Below are 27,646 nucleotides of genomic sequence, written 5' to 3' on the forward strand. Positions count from 1 at the left end.
TTTCTATGGGATACAACATTCTGCCACCTTGGCATCCCACAGAATTCAAACGTTTCCACACATCACTGATATTTGTAACACCTCTTATTTTTGTCATAAAAATATGTTGCATTATTTAGCTTCCCTTTGGGAAAAAAGTTAACACACACACACACACACACACACACACACACACACACAGAAACACCCCCCCCCCCCGTGGATTTGTGCTCTTAGATCTTGGCCTAATGTTGCTTGTCTACAATATTAAAGAAATAAAATCAGTGATGTCACAGAGCTAATTGATTCAGGTTGATTCATAATTTAGTTAATAATAAAAGTAATCTGCTTGATAGTCTTCTCCAAAAGGCTTCAAATTATTGCATTTTAAAGAAAGCTAAAAGGAAGCAACTAACATCTATTTCTAATTTTTTTAAATGCTAATCTAATGCAATTAGTGTACTAGGATCCTCTTCCTGAGTCCCACAGAACATTCATGATATGCCATAAGGAAACCCAGCCCCAGCTTTGCTGACTGTTAAGATAAATTTATCTTCCCCAGACTCAACTCTTAGTGCCTCTCTGCTAAGTCTTGATGAAGCAGCTAAATTAATCCCCCCAAAGGACTCTAAATTACCAGCTGAGCTTCCTTGGAACCTTCTTACAAACAGGCACTATGTTCTGTGTGAAGAAAATTTCACTTCACGTTTGCTCAAACACCTTGGTTGTCTGAGTGTTGATAGAGTATCCTATACTATTCTTTACCATATTCTACATTACCAGTATTATTCTTTTAATTCTGAAAAAAATCCCCTAGAATTACATATCTGTGTATGTATGTATATATAGTGTTCATTGACATACTTGTATACATGATATTCACATATGTATTCATATATATGTAAGTCTTTAATAAAATAGTATATTTTATTACTACAATGTATTATTAAGGGAAGAGTGGCTCTGATTATAGGATCCATTAAAACTACTGTATGCAACATTTTACAAGGCGAACAAACCCCCTTTGTATCAATCCTACTTATTCTTTCCTGGTATTTTATCAACTTCATTCAATTTAACTGGAGCAATGTTTGAATTGCCCATGCAAATTAAATTAGGTAAAACAACTCTTTTTTAATTTAGATGACTGATAATGGCCATGATTATTTTAAGCCTTTTGTAACTTTTAGTTTTAATTATTTTTTTCTTTTAAAATATAGGAGAAATACTCTAGAAAGTATTCTTAGTCCAGCCGAGTTATTTATTTTGTATGATACTGACTTTGAGTGGCTTAACATACTGTCCACTAGCATGGCTTATTACACTGGGATACATAAAAAATTGATACGATATGCAGTGTTATGCCTAAGTGAAAGGGTTTAAGTATTATCTTTAAACTCCCTGTTTCATTCTTATTTCCATGCTTATACAGTATACTTCACTCAAATTTAATTATTTAAATAAGAAAATGTCCTTTAAGACAGAAGAAAGGATGATAAATATTTCACTTCAAAATTACCTCAAATTCAGGATTAATATTAAAGTTATTTAACTAGATGTTTTAATTTTAGCCTTACTTAAACTACAGTTCTGCATCGTAGATAACACGTGAGATGAATAACATTGAGAAATGTGCTAATCTTGCAAAAATAAACCAAAGCAGTTTATTGTAGAATAATCTGAACATTTGGGAAATATAATAGATATGGAAAAAAATAGAAAAAATCCTTATGTCACAAAACATAACTACCCTAATGATCGCAAGCAACCCCAATCTGGCTCCAGGGCTTTGATTTATTTTGATAATGGACTATGCCCAGAACAGCTAATAATGCAAATCTATAAAAATGTTGTAATGTGGTCCAGGTGGCAATAATTTTCATAGATGATTACAAAATTTTATCTTCTACTCCCTGAAACATAGCAAATATAATATATATCTTCGATTTTGAAGGCCTGGTTCCTTCATTTTGTTAATAATAATTGGTACGGTTTTGTGACCAGGACAAAATAACCCAAATTAAGAGCAAGATAACTCTATTTTTTCGTCTGGAGTTGCAATACCTATCTTAATGCACTATTAACTAATCATAAAATAAAAATAATAGTCTTGTTCTGAAGATTGTGCATCTCAAATATGCAAACAGGCTCAGGAATGTCTTAGGTATCCAGACATCTAGAGTAGGTCTCCGCAGATCAGAGATGATGGAATCTGGAGCAAGGTCCTTTGTTGAGGGTGGATGGTGAGCAGAGAGTGAACACGTGGTATAGCTGAGGGTCTAGACGGAATGTTACTCCAGCATTATAGGGGTACTATAGCAATGGTCCCCCTATGGATGACCTAATGGGTGTGGCACTAGCAAGCTTTTGTTCCTCTCTAGCAAGGAAGTTTATGCAGAACTTCGAATATGGACATATTTGGATTTGTACATTAGATCTAACACTCTTAATTTATATTATATCCCAAATGAAATGGTGCAGATTTCCAGTCACTATAACGCTGGGATGATGAACTTGGACAAAATTTGGAAACCCCAGGCAGGCAGACTGACGTCATAAATAAGGTCTGATATCAAATAACAGGGCCCTAAGCAATGGGCTGGAGTTCAAGCATAAGAACTTAGTCTCCAAGGGTCCTACTTTAGTCTAAGTGGACCTTGGTGTCCTCATGGTTTCAAAGAATGAGAAAAAGTAGCTAAGACTAATGCAAAGGTAGTTTTAAAACAAAGCAAAAGACCTATTACAGTGGAGGCTAGGTCTTGAAAAAATGTCCAGTTTTCTAATCATGAAGAAATCAGCTCCCTAAAGAACCCAGTGCTGAGCTGCAAACTGAATTCAGTACCTCCGACTATGAAAGAGGGGTAAGCTGAGTCTGGGTTGGGAGTGTGTGTGCTGGGGTGTTTAGTGGCAAAATTGCCCATAGTATTCACTTATCCTAGAAGTCCTAGCCTTGTCACATCATGTCAGAGATTCTTTATTGTATCCTCAGATTCCTTTGTCTTCCTCAGGACCACACCCTGGAGCTATGGAGTATCAGGAGAATGCTCCAGGAGAACTCATCCTTCACATGTGTAAATTCAGTAGAGGGAGGGGGGCTGATAGCATCACTCTGCCAGTCTTCCTCATTGTTTAAAAGATCTGCCTGACCACTCATTTTCCATTGGATTCAAAAATTCATTCATTTTGTTTGCCTTCCCTTTTAGACTTTAGTTCAGCAATTTAGTTCTAAAATGTTATGCTTCCTCACAAATAATAGAGTAAGGCATAGTTATTTACTACTTATAATGACTCAAAGTTTTGCATTTAAGAATTCTATCCAAACACTAACCAGTCTAAACTACACACTTAGTAGGGAAAAAGATAGAAAGACAGAAAGAAGTTGACATTTGTTATTCAAATTGTTTATCTTCAGTCTGAGAGCCAAGTTACATTTTTATTCATATATCTATATCTATCTATCTATATATATACATATATACTATGTATGTACAACATATTTTATATTATATACAATATATAATGTTATATATATTATATATAATATATATTACACACATACAGAAGGTGTCAAAAATGCGTATACATTTAAAAAAGGAAAAAGCTATTAAAATTGTAATACTCAATATATACCGACAACAAAAGATGAATACAAGTCACGTTTGACTTCTGCAATTACAAGAGATGCTCAAACTGGTTGCTATCAGTGTCTACACACTTCCCATTACCACGAACTCCTGCTTGAACAACATTGACCATCTCTTAAAATGTGTATACATTTTTTTGTCACCCCTGGTGTGTATGTGTGTGTGTGTATATATATATAATCATGAGCAGCATCATTTCATCTTATTTTAAATTGTTGGTGCTTAGAAAAGAACAACTACAAAAAAAAAAAAAAAAGACTCAAAATTTTAATGAATTCCAATATAGTATGGCTTAACAGCAGTAATTGAAAAGCTAATTTGTTTAGTAATGAACTTTATCTGCAGAGAGAAAAGACAACAAGACCATAACTGAATTTAGCTGCAATGTCTTACTCTCCAGTTTTAAGCCAAAAAAAAAAAAGTAATGGAACTTATAGAACTTGCTTATGCCATTTTTCAGATTCGTTAATAATAATCATGTTTTGCTTTTTCAAAATTTATACTACATGCAGTGATGTAGACGCTAAGAACACGATGACAATAATACTATTCATTGTTCAATAACAAACAGTCAACCACTTTCTGAGCAAATTAGAGGTATAGGGCCTTATCACAATAATGAATGATCCCAGTGTTGAACCAGATTTTAATGATATAGATAAGATTTGAACACAAATACTTGCAATGTAGGGAATAATGGGGTTGTTCGAATATGAGGGGATGGACAGTGCATATTTGGTCTCGGCCTGGAAGGAAAAAGATGGTTAAGATTTAACCAAGTAAGTGTGAAGGAATTAAAGTGATTCTTAGCTGTTTTGGGAACAATTTTGACCATCATTTTCCTCTCCCTTAAGAAATATTTAGCAATATATGGAGACATTTTTGTTTGGCGTAACTGGGGGAATGAAACTGGCACTTCGTAAGTAGAAATCAAGGATGCTGATAAGCATCATATATTACACAAGACCCGCGAAATGATTCACAAGATAAGTAGGTAGGCTAAGAAGCAGCTAGAAGCATGTAGTGAAGAGAACATATTCATTTTGCTGTTTCTTCATAATGTATTTTAACTGGACGAATAAAATCATATTTTTTAGGTAACTAGAGATAGTTCTCTAAAGATGTAAATTTTTGTAGAGAGAAGGTACAACTCTAATCTAAGCTTGAGTATAGGAAACAAAACCCATCTCTTTGGAATTAGAACTATCAGAGAAGAAGAAACTTTGCCAGTGGACAGTGAACAACAAAAAGTTGAATATAAGTCAAAAAACTAAAGGATAAAGAATTAAGAGAGTAGACGCCAGACGTCCCAAGGTCCTGTTCGTTCCATGGGTTATAAGATGGTTTCTGCCACCTTGTCTAAATGGATATAACTCTGAGACACTCAGCCCTCTGAATAGTTAGTATCTGAATAGTTAGTATCTAGATGTATATAGAGAATCTAGAGGAGATGGAAAAATAGCAACATTTCTCAGATTTAGTCTCAAAATGGAGAGACTCGATTATATGTAGTAGTCTTTTATTTGATGTAAGTTGATTTCCTGTGTATTTTACTGAATACATGCTAAGTTTTCTGCTATATGCTAACACTGATATGAAATGTTAACTACATTCAGACCTTGTGTCAGAAATCTAATCACACTTTCCTGAATCTGTCCCAATAATCATTGGTGGCAATTTAGCCCTATTCAGCCAAGTGGGATGGCCATAATCTAAGAAGTCTCTCTGGGACTGGCCTCAATCCACAGAAAGTGATGTGAAAACGACATTCCATTCCTTCTTTGAGGGTCATTTTCTCATCTTTCTGCTTTCCTAAGTATGAAAACAGAGATGTACAGAGCTAGATCATTGTGTAATCTCCAGACGTAGCCCCTCCGTGTCTGCTTCACGCCTCGTGTTTTTATCTCTAAGAAAAGATGTGTATGTTGCTCACTCTTTGCACACAATATTCACATTGTAATTTTATAGGTTTCAAGTTATATGTAAGCTGAAAACACAACTGAAATAAGTTTGAAAATGAGTACAAAAGGACAAAGGAAATATGTTATCAACATCACTATGAAAATAGAAATGGTAATTAGAATAAAGAGAAAACAAAGCCTGCCACAAGAAAGAATGATCCAGCACAAGCCATCAATAGTGCCAAACTTGAGAAACACCTGGAATAACGAACATTCTAGGTAGAAGGAAGAGTACTCACAGAAACAAGGCTTGGGGGGGTGGATTGGTGGCTCAGTTGGTTAGAGCGTGAGCTCTAGGCAACGGGGCTGCCGGTTCGATTCCCACATGGGCCAGTGAGCGGCGCCCTCCACAACAAATGAAGTCAATGAGCTGCCGCTGAGCTCCTGGGTGGCCAGATGGCTCAGTTGGTTGGAGCACGTCCTCTCAACCACAAGGTTGCCAGTTCGACTCCCGCAAGGGATGGTGGGCTGCGCCCCCTGCAATTAACAATGGCACTGGACCTGGTGCTGAGCTGCGCCCTCCATAACTAAGCTTGAAAAGACAACAACTTGACTTGGAAAAATTGCTGGAAGTACACACTGTTCCCCTTCCCCAATAAAACCTAAAAAACACACACAAAAAAACAAGGCTTGGGGCCTTTGGGAAATTGCAAATGGCATAGTTTGCATGAGGTCTCGATTTTGTGAAGGACTATAAAGTAAGCTAAGGCTGGGAAGACAGTTTACAACAATCTTCAATGCGAGATTAAAGCATTTAAATGTCTTGGTGGTTGGCCTTCCCTATACCACCTGCTAAAAATGTTTCACATTTGATATAATAGAATGTAAAAAATATCTTTCATTTGTTAAACAATGTTATTTCAAATATTCAATAGGCTTCATTCTTTTCAAATAGTTTTTCCCTTCATAGTGTAAAGAATGAACAGGGCATCTGGCAACATAGTCAAATAAGTCCTTGGAAAAATGTTCTTATGATGTGTCAGTTTCCTTCAAACTTATTTATTTATTTTAAAAGAAAAGATTATTTCCTCAGATAAGTGCTAGAATTCTAACTTAAGCCTTTCATGGTTCTGGCATGATTTTCTCTATTAAATAATTATTTATATGGCATTTTCATGATTATTTTAATTACACATAAGTAGTGTGTAATATCTGTACAGAGCTAACTAGTTTCGTTGCTCGACCTCAAAAAGAATGAAGATAAAATGTATAGTTACTTATTTCATTTCAATTAACTTTTTAAAAAGCCTTGCTATACATGCCTTAGTACAATTATTTGTTTATAATTATCTGCATGTGTCAAGTCATGATAAACTCTTAAGATCAGAGAAACTTTTTATCAGATGATACACCCTTCTTAAAAGGTTTGTCCTCTAATTATAGAATTATGTGTGTGGATATTATACATAATATCATTTCTAGAGCGTTCTCATATGGTACACATTCCCTTTTAAAAACCAACGTAACTTTTATAAACATATAAATATAATCAAATTTAAGAATTAATACATGTCATTTTGAACATTTGATCTTCACACATAATGTCAAATCAAAATTATTTTAAAATTCAAATGCAAATGTGAAATAATCCACTTTTTATGTAAGCTCAAAAGATTTGAATTTTGCCATAAAATAATGTTTTATCTTACAATCTATTTCATGGACAGTAATAAATAACATAGGTTTTATGTGACAACTGTTTCACTATGATTGGGGAATCTTTACTCAGATAATAAAAGTAGTATTTGAACACATTAAAAAAAATAGAAATTTAGCAAAAGTTATGTAGGGTGGGGAGAAGCATTAGAGAGGTTTATTTTTTGCTGTAGAATTTGCCTCTAGATGCTAACTCCAATTACATCATGTTATGCAACTGTATTCTACATCTGCTTCAAAAACTCAATTCAAGATATTAAAATAAACTTTCCACGGGTTGTTTTTTTTTTGTTTTTTTTTGATTCAGACATTGCTTCTTACTTACATACTCAGTTTAATAATCACAGGAATTAAATTCTGCCTTTTTACAATTTTTCCATCCAATCTTTTGTTCCTACTTCCTTTGCTTCCTAAAGCTCTCACTTCCTCATTCACATTCACTCTCATCTTCGGTTGCTAGCGTTTCTGTAGCTCCTTTTCTCTCATATTAAAACTGGTCAGGATTTTTTCCATCCAGAAAAAAACCCAATTCAACTATCTTGCCCTGAAAGTTCTCACCCTGATCAATTTCTGCTTCCTCAAACTCTGACTTTTAAGTTTCTATTCTATTACTTCAGTTTGGTTTTCAAGTTTCCCCCTATAAGCTTGTTGAATGAAATTGCCTTTTTTTGCCGATGGTATCTTTAGAGTTTAAGGAAACATTTCTTTCTTTTTCACCAGTTGTCTCATTTATCATTATGCTTCATTGCCCTCCGTTTCTCTTCATATTCCTTCCCCTTTATATCAAATTGGACCTGGGTTTCAAAGTCACTACATGAAAATGCTTCTCTTCACAAAAAATGTACCCCCTCTCATACAAAACCTCAGGAACTAAGTAGTTATTTTATTTCAAAAGGACATAATTGATCACTTTCAATAATATATTTTAACAAAAATTATGATATAAATAACCATTGTGTGCATTAAAATATTTAGGTATTTAATTTTATCTTTTGATTGTAAATATTCACGAGTTAATTAATGATGCCTATTTTAAGAATGTATTTTTAGAATGAGGACCATTGGAGCCTAACTTCTCAGTGTCTTTTAAAAAATTCAGATAAACATTTGAATTGAGAAACTGTCAATATCTAGGTCTCATTTACCTACTGGTAATGCTATTCCAGAACACTTTTATGGTTGTAAAAATCTATCGTCATTTCCCTGCCCATTGCTTCCACATTCATTCAGTAATCTTGCCATCTGTTTCACTGCAATGGCAGCCCCAGAGGGCAGGGAGCTATCTTATCTGTGCAGTGCCTTATGTAAGTGTGGATTCTCTGTCAGCATTTAAAAAATAATAGAACTTCAAATAGGCTTGATTTAAGCCTCCCTAGTCAGCAGTTAGTCTCCATGACATGAATCACTCTTTCAAATGGTAATTTGCACCTGTTACCTTCATCCACAGGTTGGAAAACACACCTTAATTAATTACACCCTTGCAATGTGGGAGATTGTATCCTCAATGCTGAGACAAGGAGACTAGGGCATAGAGAATCAACAGCTTTTCTGATATTTCAAAGCAGATATTTCAAGAAGAAAATTAGAATTCAGGTCACTTTTCGTAGAGTGATCGATGAGGCTCTTTAGGAATCTGTGTCTTTTGTGGCAGAAAACATGGTGATGGCATCCCTTCCAGTAAGAGATGTACTTGTCCTTAGCTTATTCTGTAGCATCAATTCAATATGACCTCAGAGAACATCTATGCTTCTTAATAGCACTTTTCCTCTCCACTTTGGCAGTGGCTGATGTCATCCACAGAACCAAAGAGCAGGTGGCATGCAAATTACAATTAGGTGAACATAGCATTAGAATATAATTCCCCAAATGGTGATGCTGCCGTGCAATTAAGCTGCAACTAAGGGACGAGTATCTGACATCAGATAATCATTTAATAAAGGAAAATGGGAGGCAGTTTATTATTTTAAAATGCATGTTCTTTAAAGTTCTTTCAGGATGAGGAAGGATTTTCTTTACAAACAAATGATCTTAAAATGTTTGTGTGTAATTATGTTTGGCACAGTTAGTAAAATGTTTATGATAGTGATAAGTGTTTCTTTGGTGTACGTCATTAGATGTTCGTAAAAATGATACATGGACTTTCACCTTAGATTTTTCACTGTCAGGGAAAGTGTTGTCTGGATTCATATGCTTTTTGTTCCTTGAAGTTGAACAAAATCTTAGGAAGTGCTAAGATAGAAACTTTATAAGGTATTATAAATGTCTTTTGCATCAATATGTGCAGTGTGTCTTTATTATTTTAATTAATATATTAATAATAGCTTAACTAGTATTTTGCTTGGTATTATTTGTTGTTTTTCACTGAAAGTAGAAAGTAAGAAATTACAGTTCTTGAAGTATAGCAATAATAGGTTCCACCTCCAAAAGACACAGAAAGCAACACCACACACACACACACACACACACACACACACACACACACGAGTTTTTGACAGTAGATATTAAAATCTTACTGTAATTATTACTTACATTATTCATTATAAACCTATACAATTATTTAAATATGCTATTAGAATCATAAAGTAAGAGGTGAAAACAAATACAATTTCTTCCTTAGTGGTAAGAAGCTTAAATATAAGCAAAATAAATACAAAGCTGACTGAGGGAGTATTTGAGATGGAGTAAGAAATAATATAGATAAGAATAGTGTTTATTGATACCTTATTTTTCTTTAAAATTTAAAATATACGGTATGCATCTCCAAAAATCATATTACTTTATGTTTTCCATTTAGGAATGAATATAAATGTTACCATACTTTATATAGTCTTCTGTGATTTGATTTACTCACCAGAAATTTTGTTTGTGAGATTAATGCATGTTGATGTAAGTAGCTATAATTTCACTGATTTTTAATTGTTTATAGCATATTCTTAAAAGCCTACATGAGTTTACTTTTTGATTCCTCTATTGATATACATTGAATCATGTCTAGTTCTTTGCTATAACTAACAATGCTCCTATGTATACTCTGTAGTATGTATTTTAAAACCCTAGCTCTACCACAAATCTGTTGTTAAACCTGGGATAAGCTACTTAATTTCTCTGACTTGAAGGCTCCTTGTAGTTTAGAAATGATCATAGCAACTTACCACACAAAAAGTGTTTGCAAAGAGAAAATATTAGATAATACATACAAAGTACTTAGAACAGCACCTGCCCATAAGTGCAAAACAAATATTATCTATCATTATGTTATTTAGATAGTTTACCCCATTATAATATTTTACCCCAAAGCAGTGAAACCATCTCTATGTGGATCAATGACCCTGAACATTAGAAGATACTGTCTTTTTTACTCAATATGTTTTGAAACACCAAAATCATAGATTCAATTAAGCATTTGTCTTTAGTATTGTAGAGTTCACTGTACTTTCATGAAATGGTGGGGACATTTGAGTGTTCATTTCTCCACCATCAGATGTGAGAATGAGAGTCTTTGAAGGCTGAAAGCCAACTGAAGGCTCTTCCTCAAGAAGAGGACTCATGGCTTGAAGTAGGATGGTCTGTTGTCCATAGTTTATAGTTTTGATGTCTTTTCTGCAGACCCAAATCTAACTCCTACTACTCTCCTGACTCTTATTCTTATCTCTGGAGCAATGTAAAAGAATTCCTTGACTACACACATTCTAAATTTGTTAGAAAAACAAAAGACTTATTTTTTTCTAATTGTTTTGTTGGATGGTGTATGTGTGAAGAAAACAATCAGCCACATTTCCTCTTAAGCTGAGAGTAAATTAGATCCAACAGTCAGATGATTATATATATCCTCAAAGCAGGATAGGTAAATTGCAATAACATCAAGCCAACAGAATTGCTGGGGATTACAGACGAAGGTTGTGCTCACTTAACCTGGAATCTGACCTCAGTTTAAAAATCATCGGGTTAGATATAAGCAGAGCTTCCAAAAGGGGTTCTAGGATTGTATGGCGTTGCCTTCTGTGTCAAGGGATCAAATGCCTTGGCCTGAATGTGTATTTATTAGGTAAATAAGCTTCATTGAGATATAATTTTCATAATGCAATGAAATGCACAAATTTTTTTCTCAGAGTATATTTCAGTGAGTTTTGACAAATATGTACACACATATAACCACCACCCCAATCAAGATATATGTTCCTCAGATAATGTTTCCTTGTGTCTCTTTGCAGTCTCCCCTCATCCCTCCTCATAGCTCTCTGACCCACCTTGGCAATCACTTCTGTGATTTTTATTACTGTCTATCAGTTGTACCTGTGCTAGAACTTCATGTAAATGGAAGCACACTAATGTAAACTTTTGTGTCTTTTTATTTTTCAGCAAATTGTGACATTTGTAAAAGGAGAGAATGCTTTTTCATTGGCTTGTGCTATAAAATTCACTTAAAATTTGTACATGTACACTGATTGAAATCATAAATCATTTTAGTGCAAATATTTATTAATAGTATATTGAGTTAGTTGAAGTAAATTATAAAATGCTTCACCTGAATGCATAATGCATATCTACCATTAATCAGAAATTGGAAAGATTTCTTGAGTTTAGGTTAGAGTTGGCCAAACCAAGAAGAGGCAAAAATTTAGTCATCCCTCAATTCATTAGGTAGGTTTTTACTCATCGCATGCTTAAGCAGCCTTATAATTTAGTAATGTTCTTATAATCTGGATCATTTGAGCTAAACATACTGTTATTAAAGGCCAAAGTGCCCAGATTAATGGCCTCTTGTGTGTGTGTGTGTGTGTGTGTGTGTGTGTGTGTGTATATTTTTTTTTTTTTTCGGTTTGGACACAAAAAGTCAAAATTAGAAAAACGAAATCATATGCCACTTAGTAATGAAATGTTTTCCCCTGAGTCATCATTCAAATGATATGTGTGATGAGAAAATACCTGGAGCAGAAAAGCACATGGGGATACAGAGCCCAGGAGAGGGGCTGAAAAATTTTATCAACTTTGTGAGGAAAATTCAAGGGAATTTTGATAGTATTGACTTCCCTTTAACAGGACTTGCACAAAAATATTACTCTTTAAACTTTGAAAAGTCTATAATGCTAAACCAATTTACAACAAGAACTGTGTAGGGATTTTGTTTTGTGTATGCTCATCCATTTACATGACTCTTAGGATGAAATTCTACATTAAGTGCTGTTTCAAAGAGGGTGCAGTATACATTTTTTTCTGAAATGTGTTTCTTCACAAGAGAATTACCTAGTGTATATGATACATACGATTTACCTACTGTTAGAATTGTTTGCTTGGTTATTCTTCTGGGGATGCTTTATACATGATGAAAATGTTCTCATAGAGTGCTGGCTTAATATTCAGATATGAGTACTTTCTTTTTCTTCACCTCACCGTCTTCTACTCTGTACATTTTAAAGAGCAAGATCCTGGTTTCACATGTTGAAATCCAGTCGTTGCTAATTATCATGGCTGCAATTTCCAACCTCACAAAGGAAAATTAAATCATGGACTCTTGAGGGCTGGAAACCATGAACAATTCTAGAAAAGAACCCTGAAGGAGCACAACACAGCAGACAAGTTGAAGTTTAGTGGGGCCAGTCCTGCAAATAAAAGCATTGCTCCCAAGCATGCCAGTGCTTCCATTGGCATTCCTTTGCTAATTACTCACATTTTCATTAAGGCAGGGTGATTTCCCCTCCAATAAACTGTTCCAATGTGCTTATGTAGCTTTTCAGCCCAATCAACATGCTTCTTTATGTTGAAGATATAGAAATGCCACTGAATGATTTGAGTTATTTCTAAAGAAAGTAATTCTGCTTTATAAAAGCACACTGTAATATTTCTAAGGAATAAATAAACGCTATATAAGGAGCATAAAACAAACCAAGGGTTAAAGAAAAGCTTTCTGTTCAGAGAATTGAGTATATAATTTCCTTCCAGAGACTCATGTGCAACAGGGGACAAATGGTAGCGATGGGAATAGGAAAGTTAATCAGAAAGGTAATCATGTGAATCCAGGCGGCATTCCCTCTGCAACTAGACACTAGTGTTTCTGATCGACAGAGTGTTCATCGAGTTAGGGCACTAAGGCTTCCATCAGCTGAGTGTGTAGCCTGGCTCAGTAATGTGGAAATGCGAAGCAGTCAGTCACTCAGTATCATTTGAATATGTACAAGTTGTGAAAAGTGTGATTTTAATTTATATGTTTGTTTGTTATTTGAGTGATTATTATTTTCTTTCTTCTTCTTCTTCCTTTTTTTTTTTCCTGGTAAGATCGGAGAGTAGCAAAAGCTTAGCTATGTAGCTACCCCTAGTAATCATCAAAATATTAGAGTATCAGCAGTGAGTCAGATATTCTTGTTGCTAAGACTTTTTTCCCCACAGAAGTATCTCATTTCCTTTTGATCTTTGCGTGTTGCCTCGGTGATTGTTAATTACATTGACATGGTGAATATTTGACATTTTGGTGAATAGTGTTGTGGTAATTCATCAAAATCATTATATATAGGTTTCTGTTTAGGTATATGCATACAGAATACATATTATATACATGTATTTATGTATGTATGTGTATGCATTTATGAACAGTTTATGCTTCAAGTAAAGAGAATCTCCTAGCTTATTCTCCCTGGAGTTTATGCTGAGCATTGGGGAAAGATCATATATGAATGTTGACCTCAAGGATTTTGCTCCTTTGTGGGAGAGAGCTACACAAAAACAAATGTGATATTTAAAAAGTGTAATAACTATCATAAAAATATGGATAAATTTCAGTGATAGATAACAGAATAAAGACATTGCTTTCAGAAAAATAATGCACATAAAGAACTTAGTGTCTGGTTTAAAGTAGTCTGAGTTGCTTGTGTTATCTTTATGTGAGGGGATTAAACAGATTTTCATAGAGTAAATGGCATTCACCTGCAGAAGAAAAAATATATAATTTGTATATATGAACATTGAGAAAAGGCAGGAATAGCATAGAAAGATGAATAAAGGTGAAAGAAAACACTTAATCTGTGTCAACTAATATTACAATTGAATGATCATAGGGCACAGAAAATATTAGGAAGGTAAAATGGGTCCAGATTTACAAGGTCTTCTATAATTAAGAGGAAGTTGCATATGAGAAAAATAGTACAGAAAACAAATGTACAAAATATGATAGCTAATTTGATGAGAAGGCAAATTAAAGGGAGGGTTCTAAGAAAATTATTGGTGAGTTAATAGACATTAACACATTTAGAGAACAGAAAATATAGAGAATTGACTTATGGAGGTATTTGATGTGTTTAATTTCTGACATAATGTTTGAGGTGCTTAAAATATTTTAAACATAGGAAGATGACCAGGAATATAGGGAGAGGAGGGAGAAAAAAGAATTAAAATCTATGACAAAGATAAATTTAGAAATATAGGTACACAAACCATCCTCATGGAAGTGAGTTTAAAGGCACGGAATTTCTGAAACAATTATAGAGATGAACAAAAAAAAAAGACAAATACTGTGGAGAGCAATTAAGCTTAGGGAATGTGTATATGTGGGTGGATGTAAGACTGACTTAAGAGGAACATTCAGAGAAGGAAAACCAAGAAAGTCTGACATCATGAAGGCCAAGGAGTTTTCACCTGTCTCAGTATTTTCAGGTGATTAAGAGAGGATGAGTCCTGAGCAGACTATTGAGTTTATAAAGTAAATCTTTATACACTTTCAAGAGAACACTCTGGCATGGCAAAGGCACAGGTTAAAATGTAAGGAGCTTAAAACTGGATGGGAGATTAGAGAATGGAGACTGTTGCATGGAGTTTACATTTCTCCAAGGATGTCTTATGATAAGAGAAAAGCGAGAAGATGGCAGCTTCAGAAGGAATTCATGCCAGAAAGTAGCACTCTGTTTAATAGATAAATGCTGCCTATTTAAATAAATACATACGTAGGTAAATAAATAATAGTGGTGCATGCCATTGAGGCAAAATAATGACAGGTTCATGTAATATAACAAATTCCACATTTTGGTGGGTAGCAAGAAATTAGTAAATTGTGCGGAAGGCCAGGTGTACTCAGCATTAACAAAGTGGATTTCAAAATTTATGTTCAAGGCTGCACGGAGAAAAGCAGAGGTATAACACTATTGGTGCACATTTTAAAAATATACCTTTTTTATAACAATATATTGTTAATCATATCCCATATTTCTATGAAAATGCGGAGTATTTGACAAAAATATATTTTTCATCCTCCCTTTTCATTTCCTTTATTCATTTAATTATCAGTACAAACACGTAAAACAGACTAACAAGACACTGGTTTTATATTTCATTGATGGTTATTTCTCCGTTTGCTCATGCCAGAGGGCTAAATACTCTCAATTTTATGTATTTTATATGATTTTTTAAAAGATAGTAGTAATTTATTTTATCTTGGATAATAAATTAGAACCGTACTTGTAAACTACTGAGTAATTGCTACTACTAAGTGGTGGAACAATTTTAGTATTCTTAGAAATATAATTTGGTGTTTTAGTAAATAATTATAAAATAATCTCTATGCTATTTAATTGGTTATTTGGACTAGTTTCTTGGGAAAGTAAATCTAATTATAAGATTCATTGTAGCTTTCTTTCCTTTTTTTTTTTTGTTAATTTTGGGCAAAGTTAGTTACTTTTATGTACATATTTCTCAATTTTCCAGAGCTGAAACACAAATGCAAAGAGGAAATGCAGTGGCTTTTTGGCCCCTCATTCCCTGCACTGGGTTTAACATCCAGCAACCAAGGTTTGGAGAGTCACTCCCAAGCCTGCTATATTACTTTGACTTTCACCTCTGTCATGCCTCTTCTATGGCTATGGCATGATAAGCAGAATGGCAGGCTAATACAAATCATGGCAACATATTTTGAATCTTCTGTTGCACACAATTCCTGATTTGTTATAGGTTTGCATGGGTATGTGTTAGTAAAACATTTTTGGTTGAAATCCTCAATACTAAGCCATGATGCTCCCTATATGTTCAGCTATTGCAACGTTATCTTTCCTGTACTTATGAAAACCAAAACTACACTATCTATATCCTTGCATTAAATTTGATAGTATTACAAAGGCTGCCTTTTGAGGAAAAGTTTGAAGAATCAGTGTGAATAATTCTTTAATTGCATTGCGTTTTCTTAAAATTCTGAAACTGAAAGGCAGTGATACCATGATACAGAAAAGAACATCAATTTACCTTCAGAATTCTCAGATAGATAACTGGTGTCAAATTTCAGTAGCATCCTCAAGAGGGCACTGTCACCTGTTTTATATAGTTTATAATTGTATCTTTTATTGATAAGACCCTTTGCAATACATGAAGAGTGATTTTAAACTATTTCTGTCTGGAACGCACTGTTTCATTCTTTACATCATTTGCAATCTTGCTACCTATAGCAACCCTGCCTATCTATTGTTACCTGGTTGACTTGTGTATGAGTAAGTTAGCAACATTTGACTGATTTCATATCAGTAGCATTTTGTAGGTTGTTCCATCTATCAAAATAGCGAAGGCTATTTAAATCTTAGCTGTAACTTAATCGAACGGTATGTTTGAGCACTCCCTTTATGCTTATTATTAATGAAATAGATATGTGTAGGTAGTTAAGTTTTGGCAATGAAATTTGAGGCTTAGCTAGGATAAATATTCCAGTCTATGCCTCCTTAGTAAGACATTTGTGCAACATCCTACTTAACATTAATTATTCTCATGTTTGTATTAAGATGCAGCTTATAAATGATTTTACTTTCTATAATAAGTATACACACACCATGTTTAACTCTGGAGTCAGACCTCTTGGGTTTAAGTAGCGGTTCCATTATTTATAGAGGATGTGAATATGGACAAATGACTTCTGCTTGGGTTCTTATGAGGATTATATATTATAAAGATTATGTTAAACAAATGTTATTAATATTACATATTTCAAAACTTCTCCATTGCACTTGCCATACTCAAATGATCTGACTTTTAGTTTGTGCAAAGTGTGGTTGTTTTCCAGTGATTGAAAATGTTTAACTTTGTTTCAAAGTATACGTAATGCCTTCGATTACTTAGGCATAGACTTAAAAAATCCTCATGTTTTGAAGGCATTTCTAAAAGTATGTATACACACACATACACACATAAATTTTTGTGGAAATTCTGTTCTAAAGTGACTTAGATTTAATTATCCAAAGAGGCAAATTCTTTTGAAGTGAGTATTCTAAAGCATAACAAGTTAAACATTTTTAAATACATTATTTTTGTTTAAATGGTACTTAAATCCATCATATTAAAATATATCCTTCTCAAAAGAGAAATGATTCTAACGTAATATTTTATTTTTGCACAGAAATAACTATAAATTTATACATTACAAATCCATCATAAGAATATATAAGCATGCAAATGGTTTATTTAATAATTGATATACAGAGATAAAAGAGAATGAAAGGACTATAGTTGCTACTGTAACTTTCTGTACACAATAGTGCTTATTTATATTTGATTTTGACAGTATTTGGGTACTTAAATTTGACAGTATATGGTTTCAAGTTAACTAAGATATTTACAATTTTTTAAAATTAGGTTTAATTTTCAAATACATGAAACTTTCTTTGTCCTCTGGCCATAGAAATACGACATAACAGAAATTAAAACAAAACAGATAAGATGGACTCTAAATGTTCTTGAAGATTAAACTAATGAAGAACTTCATGTGGATTTCTCCTCAGCTGTTGTTGAGGGCAAATACTCAAAAGCAAATCCCCCTGCATTTGTCCACTCTCTAATAACATGATTGTCAATTCATAATCTTCAAAGTGCCCACCAGTGCTCTCAAAACTAGGTCATCACTTACTTTGTTTCTTTTTTTAATTTAAGGATTACAAACTTTGGACATGCACAGCTGCCTCTTTTGGACAAATGCTCACTGTAACAAGAGTCACTGTCTCTGCCTTTCCCTGATTATCTAATTACTGTTACTCCATAGAAATCAAACAATTGTCATTTCTCCTTTCTCAGAACTTACTTCTCAAAATGCACTCAACTGTAACAAAAGAGAAATACAGTAGGGGCAAAGAGAGAGACTGCTCAGTTAGTGGATTGATTGATTGGATGGCTGATTGACTTTAGAGCTTCCTGTATCAATTCATCCTTTCTAAAGTTTGAAACCAATGTTGCTTCCTGGAGTTCCGCAGGGCCTTATTTAATTGGATGTCTCTCATGATTACGAGGGCAAATACATCAGGTGTCTTTACCTATACTTCACTCATTTTGATCATTTCCTTCCTTGACACTAGTATTTATTTCTAAACTCAGAACTAACTTGAGAGAGGTAAGAAAGTGATTTAAGTTCCCATTTGAAAGAAAAATGTCTTTGATTTAATCTGTGTAATGATTCCTCAATTAACATTTCAATTTATTTTATTTATTTATTTTTAACAATTCAGGGCTGTAATTCCGGTCCCTGTTTTATATTTCAACAGTTAGTTTACATTTTAGAAGAATACTGTAAAGAAGAAGTGACACAACAATTACACGTGTGTTTTGTACTTTCTTCCAGGTTTTCTAAAGTCTTACAGACGGTAAGCACTTTGAAGAAAAGGAAAATAAAACTGTCTTTCTCTGTTTCTAGCACATGTCTTTTGCCGGAGTACTCTGATGCTTTGGGTTCCTTACTGCATGCCTGATTAACACTATCCCATCGTGCTTGATGGGATGGGAGATACCACTTATTCTGTCTCATTAAAAAGCATTCAGATAAGCTCGCCCCCCCCAGTTTATTGAGGTATAATTAATTCAAAAATCAAATTGTGAAATGTTTAAAGTGTTGCATGTGCACAGGTAACATGTGGCTTGGTTGTATATTTTAACAATAATAAATATAAGTTGTATAATATTTGCACTCCTCTAAGTTTTAATTAAAGAATTGCCTGTGTGAGGATTTGTTAGAATATGGATTCCATAAGGAAAGGGACCTCTCCTTCCTGTTTCACATAGTTATATCAGTACTGTTCAGTTCAAGATGGGTTCAGTTATAGGTACTCAGTGAATACTCTTTTGAATAAATGTATAAAATAAAGCTATTATTAATTATTAAATATTATTAAATGATAGGTAAATGAATAAGAACATTTTAGGAATTTTGAAAACTGAGAGGTTAATGGGACATGTTTCTGGACTTCTTAAGTATGGCTATACTCAGTCTCCACACAAGGTATATATTTACCAACTTCAAAAGCACATTAATAATTAGAGTATTAGAATACTGGGTAAAACTTATTCTAGTTTTTTTAAAAAAGATTACATCATACTAAGGGATATAAATATTGACACTTTCTAATCCATGGTAATAGAATTATTACTAGTCCTTAGGCTTGATGTCAGTTAGAATCTTTCCATATTAGTAGGATCCAAGACTAATTTGCTCTGATTAGCAGAGAATTACTTTGCAGACTTTCTCTTCATTTCTGCAAGGACAGACCTGTTATTTCCAACCCAATGAATTTATATGGGATGCCCACAAAAGTCATCAGAAGCCTCAAGCTTTTACGACTAATAGTTGATTTTTCCATGTGCCAGACACTCAGGTTTTCAGAAGAAAGCATCACACTGGTGCTGTTGAAAAGAGAAAAGGGAAAAGCTTAATTCCTTACATAAGGTTGTTGTTGCCATTCAATAAAGGAAATGCACTTCACCCAGTGCACTGTCAGTTTTTCTTCCAAAGGATTTAGAAAGAATGTCGCATCAGAATGTTGTGTTAACAGAGTCCCGCAATGTATAAGAACAAAAAACCTTTTGAGAAAAAAAGCACTAGAGAGGAAAAAGACAACTATGACGACATGGTATAATTCATCTGTAAACCAGAAACAGAGTAGCATGCTGTGGGTATAATGTAAAAGTACATTTTTATATTGCTACTTGAAAAGGGCTTCAGGGAAGGTAAGCTAAAATGAGAGTAGAGTAATTACAAGCATCAGGTCACATGAAAGACCATTTAGTTAAGATCAACATAACCCATTCCTTACAAAGTCCCTGATAGCGTGTGACTTAGCTAGCAGTTTGGAGATTGTATGGGTTGTTATAGGCTTACAGTTACCTAACAGCGGAGCCAGGTAGGCATATGCAATTGAGAGGAATTCAGACAATGAAAGGTAGGAATGGAAGCAAGTAGCCAGTCAAGAAATAAGCTACATTTTTTTTTTTCTTGCTGGTAAGACGGATAAAGCATAAATTGTTAAAATTGATTGTACTTGTTAATTACATTGCCAAGTGACAGAAAACTTCACCCAAATTAGCTTTAATCGCAGGGAAGTTTATCTGTTAAGGGATTTGAAAGTTTCGAATTTGACCTGGCACAACTGGATACAAGGTCAATTGTGGCCACCAAGGTCCTGTTTTACTCTCTCTACATCTCGATCTCTCTTAACATCCACAGACAAGTCATTTTCTTCTATGGTTAAAATATAACCCCTGTGACCCATTCCAGCACAGTCTCAAGGTCTCTGATAGGGTCACATGGATGTACCTGAACCAATCGCGTGGGTGGGAGAAAGTGATATTCTCATTGGCTTAGGCCCAAATCACGTGTCTACCTTAGAACTAGGGATGAGACTTAGTCCACAGCAGCATGGGCTGAAAGCTGAAAGGGGATAGTATTCCAAGTCTAAATAGTGTATTCACACTAAAAACAGGGGAAGCAGATGCTGGCAGCAAAAACACAACAAATGTTTACTATGTTGGACCATAAGTCAGTAGTTATAGTGAAGGCCCATCTCTGGCTGTGACACTAGGTGCTCAGCATTTCCTTTTAAGGTCCCTGTGTTCAGCAATTTGGCTTTAAGAAAATGCTTTAGGAAGCATGCCCTCAGGCAATTCTTGCAAAATGCTAGGTTTATGTCAGCTTCATTGCCCATCAATTTCAAGAAACAGTTTATAAAATTATTCCTATTTTGGAATTGCATGTTGATTTTGTAACCACTGCATTCTATCGTACACACTGCAAAACTATTATTTATTATACTAAATATATATATATATAGGTGGGAGTAAATATGAAAAAACAATTTTCACATGACATAATTGTACTGGCAATTACTATGGGCTCAGAAATACAACGGAAGTATTGGGAAAAATAAAAATATATGTACCCAATGAGATTGCAGGACCGATCATTTACACAGGTGCTATTTGGTTGTAAATGGTGTCTTTTCAATGTGACCCATGCTTTATTATGAAGAATTTTTAAGAATTTGTTCAAGAATTAATTGTTCAAGAATAAATTAGCTTCATGAGCATTAACGACAGTGAAATAATGTGAAAAGACATCACTGTCGGTCCCTCGTTTTACTGAAATCATGTTTATATTAAAGAGAAATGTGAAATTTCCCATTGGCCTTGCTGTTTCTAAGAAGTCCGTCTTTATAATGGAGTGACTTCTACTTCTACAAACACTGGACAACATAGATATAATTAGGTATATAATCTTTGTAAGTTACTTTAGAACTCAAAAAACTCAGTCATACTTCCTTTAACAACTCTGTCAATCCAATTTTTTAAATCTATATTTTAGAGATCGAAAATGGGGCTACATAAATTTTTCAGGGTCCCTTTACGGTCTTGCATTTATAGCCAGGTCCCCCACCTTCACATGGTCTGTCCTCTGCTACACTAATATATTTCAAGGTGGGTATTATTTGTACCCGGATCTTAGTTACTTAGTTCACATGACTACTTATCATTTTCATTTGTTGATTTTTGTTGAACCTGCCTTAGAAATTCCAGTTCTTTCTTCGAAAGATTGCTCACACGCCACTTTCAGTTCAAGGCCTTCTTGAATCCCCAAGCAAATATGACTTACCTATGTATCATCACAGCCTCATCGTACAAGCATCTGTTAGCACATCTCACTCTATTGTAACAATGTGTTTACATGACTGTCTCTCCAACTGAACTGTGAGTCTCTTGAAGACAGAGATCCAGTGTATCCCAACTTAGTAGTATTCCAGGAAGTTGGCATCTGAGAGTTAAGTAATCAATGTTTGATGAATTAATGACTGAACCTCATATACTAAAAACAGAACAGCAAAGCTGTATGGATAGAGTATTTTGCTGGAACAAATTGAACTTAAATAGAGATAAGTAATTTGTAACCATAGTGTAATCATCCCTTGTTTCTCTATATATGTGTGTGTGTTTTTTTCATTTTCTCTCATATCGTTAAGTTGCCATCCTAGAATTACAGTTGAGTTTGATTCTATTTCTTAATCTATGTATTAAAGCCCTTAAATAATGACCTTTGTTTTAAATTTAATTCTTAACACGTACAATAAAACAGCACAAAATCACATGTTTCTCGTGGTTAGCAGCAGAACTGAAACCATCACAGCATAAAAATAGCAACCTTGAGTTGACACCTCCTCAGGTCTGCAGTCTTCTGAAGAAAAACCTTACACTATGTCTTAAATAGAAAAAGACTTGATCTTTTTAAAACTACTGCGTGTGTGTGTGTGTGTGTGTGTGTGTGTGTGTTTAAGCATAGAGGAAGTAGTTCATAATGCTTCATATATATATCTTCAGCAGAAAATAGATGTCCTCTAGTTCTGTGATGTTTGTATCCAAATATTATGACATTAATTTACTTTTAGCAATTGTATTCTAATAAAATATTTTTCTATCGTTTTATAGAAAGGGACGATTGTTAATTTGGCAAGAATCCAATCTAAGTGTTAAGGTCATGGTTTTCTATACTAATAGAAGGCTAATGGAATTTTGTGTCTGGGTTTTGATTAAAACTGCCAGTATTGTGTTTGAGACATTTAGGGAAGTGTAGAATCGGTGTAGGAAAGAATGGACTCTCAGCAGTTTCTTATTAACCTTGGCTTACCCAAATGTATCTTCTATATACCGTGATCTCAGGACAAATATTTTGAGTGTTTTTTTTAAACTGATAACAGAATTCCGTCCACTTTTGGTACCATCAACCTTTGACTGGTAATACCATCTTCACCACTAAATATTTTGGAACTGCACAAAGGAATCTATCATTGTACTATGGAACATCAAGAACTTACAGACTCTTGACTTGGAGTTTACAATGTACTTGGGATCTGTTTTGTTTTGATTTTGTTTTTTTGTAATTTTATTGAGAGGAAGTTGGTAATAATGCAATGAGTTCAATTCAAAGATCATTTTGTGAGGAAAGATTTAAAATATATATTTTTCTTGAGGAACATAAGAGTCCCAATTATCTAGTCTTTGCCCTCAAGTCTCTTCTCCCAAATAAAAAAGGCTTTGTGGGAAATAAAAATAAATGACCAGTATTCAGAAAATTATAATAAGCACGAGGGATTCTGAAAAATGTATCTGCACATGCAATTATAAAAGGACCTTTGTTTCTGTCACACTATAATCTTTGTTGTATATGCTGAGCTGTTGATGATCCCAGCATCTGACTGCATGGTTTATCATAGGAATCATTTGTGTTAGAAAGAACAAAGGAAAATAACGTAACCCAATCTTGTCCCTTCAGAATAAAGGTAGATGGTCTTCTTCTTCTTCTTCTTCTTCTTCTTCTTCTTCTTCTTCTTCTTCTTCTTCTTCTTCTTCTTCTTCTTCTTCTTCTTCTTCTTCTTCTTCTTCTTCCTCTTCTTCCTCCTCCTCCTCCTCCTCCTCTTCTTCTTCTTCATTTTTTTTTTTTTTTTTGGTTAAGTAGTTAAATGCTATGTTGTGACTGCTATCCGTCCAGGAATTGAATTGAATTGCTTTTTACTGAATGTCTTTGATGGCTTTTTTTTTTTTTTTTTCGAGATATCATTTTCCCAGAATCCTCTCTTTGCAACAGGTAGGATACCTTTTCTGTTGGAAATCTATAGTTTTCTTTATAGATGCTAAAATTTAGATACGATTTTAAAAAGTACAAAGCGAAGTCACGTAGTCCATTTTATTCTTACTCCCCTCAATGCCCCCATGTATTCTTTCAGAGACAGACCAGCTAGTCTTCCTACTTCTGTCTCTTCTCACTTCCACAATTCAGCACACCCATCACCAGGCGAATCCTGTGAAAACGTCATTTTCCTAATGCCACCGCTGACTCAGAGTCCTTCTCCCTCCAGTCCTGCCAAGAATCCCAGTTTTGTTATCCAGACGTTCAGACTTTTCCAACCTATTTTTCCAAACTTTACATTCTGTCCTCCAAACATAAATGAGTGTTCCCTTGCTTCCATACATTTGTTTCAGCTGTTCCTTGGTCTACGTCATCTTTCTCTCAATGCCACTGACTTAGATTCTTTGCATATGCCAAAACTCAGTTTGGTATCTTAATCTTCTGGTGAAATTTCCCTGCTCCTCTCACATCCCTCTTTGTACTGTTTTTTTTTTTTACTGGAACTTTATGACACCCTGTATGTTAACACTCACTCGCTATTTTTCATCTACCAACTATCATTGTCCCACATCCTGTCATGAGTGCATGCTGTCCCTACAGCTGAAATTTATACTTTCTAGGAGTTGGCGGCTTCATTTTATAATTCTTTTAATTTCCTTATATCATTGAGCAAAATATATTTTTAAAATAATAGGTTAACTAGCTATAATCTACTGGTTGTTTAACATTACTTTTAGCAGGAATGATAATAAAATGCTCACCTGAAACAGGTTGAGCACCTGGATCCTGGAACAACTTTTGATGCAAAAATCAAATCAGAATTTCTTGGGAGCAACATGTAAATTCAAACAGCCAGAGCGAATGTAACACCTAAAAGAAGGATTAAAGATTATTAACACCTAAATTAATATGTCCACAAAGGGCTGATGATTATTAATCTTACAGCTGAAATTACAATAAGCAAAGTGACACAGACCTCTTACAGTGGGTAGAAACTTGAAAAGAGTGAAATACCAACTTTGTAAAGAGCTGCCTTGCTTTGTAAATATCTAAATCCAAGTCGTCTAACATATTTTAAAAAATCTTTCAGCACCTCTCTTCTGTGTGAGGAGGTAAGAAAGTAACTGAAAAACTTAGCTTGATTGACTTAAAGGAATTAATCTGAATGTCATTAAATTAGCAAAACTAAAGATTCTGTTCCTCTTGGTGCCATTACATGGGAAGGGCAGAATAGTTAAAGGTGCCAGGCGGTGCCAATGGTCTGGTGTGTCCTCAGTGCCATATTGTGGATTCCAATTAGGCTAATTTACCTGCAGATTTCTCTTTAGAGCTGCAATGTATTTGAATATCTCTCCCTATTATGTTTATTATCTAAGTTTTTAAAGATGTAGAGTGTAAGGTATTTATCAAATGATTATATCAGCCTGCCATAATTTTAGTTCTATACCATTTCATGTTATTTTCTAACTGCTGTCAATGTTATAGTTTGGCTTTCTTACCATTACTATTCTAAATTCTACTATTTCTATTTGCAATTATATTCCTTTTACTATTATGGACAATATTACTGTTACATGTTTTGTCCCTCGATGTTATAGGAATATATGAATGACAAAGCATTTATGTTTCACAGTGGCATATATGAATTTGACATGGAAACCTACTTCTTCACAAATACCCTTGCACTTTTTTTCTTTAAATGAGATTTTTATTTCTTCCTTTTTGTGATTAATTTCAATTGAAATATTATATTTTAATACCTTTCTCCCACACAGAACAAATGTTAACTTTAAGAGACTATATTTCCAGGTATGTAAAACATTTTCTTTGTTAAAGTTTTTGAATTTCAGAGAAACTTATTATAGTTTACTTGTTAAAATAAATCAAAATTTACAGATACCAATTTTTTAAGATCTCTCATGTAGAACTGTATATTTTGGGGTCTACAAAACTTTGGGTGTTAATAGGTTTTAAAAATGTAATTGTGGACTATAATGACTTCGGGAAGTAGCTGGCTTTTAAAATCTCAAATGACAATTGTTTCATTTACCTCAGTAAACTGACATGCTACTAGGTCTTAGGGTTGAGGCTTATGATATAAATTATATGTGTGTGTGTGTGTGTGTATACTCTTTAAGTGCTTTCACAGGAAACACCTCATCTTTGTGAAAGAGGAGATGCTAGATAAACTATTGGCACAGTATCATAATGTAGTTCTCAAATTTTAGAACTAAGTCAGTTATAGTTATAATGTTTTTTCTTTGAGGCTAAGATTGCATCCTGGAAGTGATTAAAAAAATAACGAAAGCGTCAAAAGAATGTGTTTAATCAGTTAATTGCAAATATCATGTTATTTTAAAGATACATGAATCTGAGCTAAAAAGAGCATCCAGGGCTTTGTTTCTTGCTTATAAGGGAACATTAGATTTTCACCCAATTGTTAATGTTATTGATCAGTAGGACTCTAGTGGAAGACATTTCACCCACCTGGAACATAGCTGAGCTCAAGTGTAAAAAGGAGAAATGTATTTAATGCAAACAGATTCCCCGTGCCACCTTCGTCTTTAAAAACATTGACTGTTTATAGTCTCTCTCTATGACATTTTCCTAAGTTTTCATCCATTAACCAAATATTCAAATGAGACAGACTTATTAATTATATATGCATTTGTCAATGAATATTCCAATTTATTTATTTACCTATTAAGAATTTGCTTATTAAAAAAAATTTCAGTGTTTAGGGAAAATTTAGTAATAAGTCTGGTCTTTGGTTAAGTCCGTTCATAAAAGTACACAAAATGTGCTTTAATATAAAATATTTGTAAGTATATGAGACTTTTTCTTTCTTACTGTCTGTTTACCCAAGTTTCGAATAAATTTTGCCTTTTATAAGTATAAAAGCCCAGCCATGTTACCTTTTCCTGTTCTCTTTCTGCACCTACCAGAAATTGACATTATTTTTTTGATTCTATTTAGATAGTCCTCTTTTCTCCAATTTTCTTCTAAACAAAATCATCATGGAAAAATAGAAAAATGAAAGCATGGTCCTAAAGCATAATCTATTGAATAGAATACACATTGTCACTTTCAACAGTAGTGATTCAGAAAGAACAGCCCTAGCATTCAGGAGCCAATTACATGAATTTCTATATAAAAACACACATGAGCTTCTCTGTACTGGTAAATCTAGAAGAATATAAAAGTTTGCTGGTGTGTCTATAAATGATTTAGACTCTGGTGATGAAGAGGCATCTGATAATGAAGGTCACATACCAGTTAACACTGTAGGACTCTGATGCTGTTACTGAATTAAACTAACAAAGTAACATGATATAGTCTATGATGGATATATATGAGGGATGTATATATCCATCATTACAACCAATCATTTCTTCATCCATTCATTTCTTTAGGAAAGGCCTATTTATCACCTGAGTACACACAGCACAGTTAGACTGGTAAGCTATATGAGATATCTATACAAGATTTTTACACTCTTGAAGGGAAGACAAAAC

The 27,646-nt window shown here is 34.0% G+C and overlaps 1 protein-coding gene across 12 annotated transcripts in view; it reads left to right on the forward strand.

Annotated features, from left to right (window-relative positions):
• Window positions 1-27,646, forward strand: part of PCDH7 (protocadherin 7) — a 402,683-nt gene that overhangs the window by 287,506 nt on the left and 87,531 nt on the right. Inside the window, exon 5 of one of the 12 annotated variants that reach the window (XM_074322191.1) lies at window positions 18,810-18,831. The exons of the other annotated variants lie outside the window; for them this stretch is intronic. The gene's annotated coding sequence lies outside the window, so the exon portion shown is untranslated. The remainder of the gene's footprint in view (window positions 1-18,809; window positions 18,832-27,646) is intronic. 12 annotated transcript variants of the gene reach the window in all.

This window comes from Rhinolophus sinicus, linkage group LG02 (assembly GCF_036562045.2).
Source record: "Rhinolophus sinicus isolate RSC01 linkage group LG02, ASM3656204v1, whole genome shotgun sequence".
NCBI lineage: Eukaryota > Metazoa > Chordata > Mammalia > Chiroptera > Rhinolophidae > Rhinolophus > Rhinolophus sinicus.